Source organism: Sinocyclocheilus rhinocerous, unplaced genomic scaffold, assembly GCF_001515625.1.
Source record: "Sinocyclocheilus rhinocerous isolate Xijiao unplaced genomic scaffold, SAMN03320098_v1.1 scaffold1690, whole genome shotgun sequence".
Lineage (NCBI taxonomy): Eukaryota > Metazoa > Chordata > Actinopteri > Cypriniformes > Cyprinidae > Sinocyclocheilus > Sinocyclocheilus rhinocerous.
This window is the reverse complement of record NW_015664228.1, coordinates 103336-105387: the sequence shown is the minus strand read 5'-3', so window position 1 is coordinate 105387 and position 2052 is coordinate 103336.

The window sequence follows — 2052 nt, the reverse complement described above, 5'->3', positions numbered from 1 at the left end:
CTCACTCTCACACTCACACACACACACACACACACACACTCTCTCACACACACTCACTCACTCACACACACACTCACACTCTCTCACACAGAGAGAGTGTGAGTGTGTTTTTTTTTTGTTTTAAATATAATTTTAAATATTATTATTATTGCAATTATTATTATTATTTTAAATATGTTAAAATAAATGAAAATAATAAAAAAATTTCATTTAAAGTTTAATTTAAAATTGTATTTAAAGTAACGAACATGTTTTTATGGTTTTAGTTTTAGTCTACTATAATCCTGCCATGACTTTAATAAAACAATCACACATCAAAAGACTTATAAACTGTTTTATGTTCATTTTAGGTTACAAACAAATTGCCTTTTTCGTAATCAGACTGTGTTTTATCTCAATTACAATCATCTGCTACTGGTAGGAAACACCAAAGAGCGGAAAGTGTGTGTGTGTGTGTGTGAGTGAGTGAGTGAGTGAGTGTGTGTGTGAGTGTGTGTGAGAGAGTGTGTGTGTGTGTGTGAGTGAGTGAGTGAGTGAGTGTGTGTGTGAGTGTGTGTGAGAGAGTGTGTGTGTGTGTGTGAGTGAGTGAGTGAGTGAGTGTGTGTGTGAGTGTGTGTGAGAGAGTGTGTGTGTGTGTGTGAGTGAGTGAGTGAGTGAGTGTGTGTGTGAGTGTGTGTGAGAGAGTGTGTGTGTGTGTGTGAGTGAGTGAGTGAGTGAGTGTGTGTGTGAGTGTGTGTGAGAGAGTGTGTGTGTGTGTGTGAGTGAGTGAGTGAGTGAGTGTGTGTGTGAGTGTGTGTGAGAGAGTGTGTGTGTGTGTGTGAGTGAGTGAGTGAGTGAGTGTGTGTGTGAGTGTGTGTGAGAGAGTGTGTGTGTGTGTGTGAGTGAGTGAGTGAGTGAGTGTGTGTGTGAATGAGTGAGTGAGTGTGTGTGTGTGTGTGTGTGTGTGTGTGTGTGTGTGTGTTCTCATATGGTTAACAACACACGTCACATGACCAAAACAGATGCCCAATATGATGCCAGCATGAAGCTTTGAGGGTCTCCAAACGGAAATAAGATGAACATATTAAACCAAAAGACTTGGTTTTACACAATGCACTAAATCTGAACCATGACTTGATCATAAAACCAGCCGCAATTGAAATCTCCATGTGTTATATTTTATAAAGTGCCTTTGTGTCTTTAATTTAGTGCTTGCATTAATGCTGTTCCAGCTTCATTCATACTGTACCTGATGTCAGACGATGAACAAACATCTGAATGACTGAATGTGAATCAGCAGAAGTTCTTCATTAGCTGTTTATTGTGTTAATATCTCTATCCGTGTGAATAAATGTGAAATCGTCTCATAAAGCAGCTTTGATCTGAAGTCTGAGAGGAACAGAATAATCAAACCACAAACACGCTAAACGACCCCAAACGCTCTGAAGTCACAAACCTATAAAGATTTTCCATATAAACTTTACTCACTCCGTGCTCACAGAGATATTGAGGATGTTTACTGCCAGAGGAAATTCACAGATATTATAGATATATAAAAAAATATAAACCTAAACTAAAACTTGGGTGGCTTTACACAATGTGTGTGCGCTTCATAACACTTCTAGTATCTATCGTTTAATCTTGTGTTCAGCTGCTTCTCTTGCTCTTTCTACATCGACTATCACTCTATAGACTAATACAATCAGATAGCCTACAACAATAATTTCTCAAATATTTATTACAATACTGATAAATTGAACATTCACTTGCTCTCATACCGTGGTGTGAGACTCTTTCAACTGATGTCCTATATTGAACTGAATTGCAGTGGTCAGACGTTTTCAAATATAGCGAATTTAGCTCCAAACTCGATCATAATGCACAATGTTTCCATCTAACATCAGGGCTCTCAAGTTATAGCAAAAGTGTGCAGTGAGATTAGGGGAGGGGCCAGTCAAAGGGGAGGAGCCATTCAAATATTTGCAGCACCCAGTTCTCTCAAGTTTCCACTAGCATGTCAATTTGACCTATTTTACCTCTCTCTCACTCACACACACACACTCACACACACAC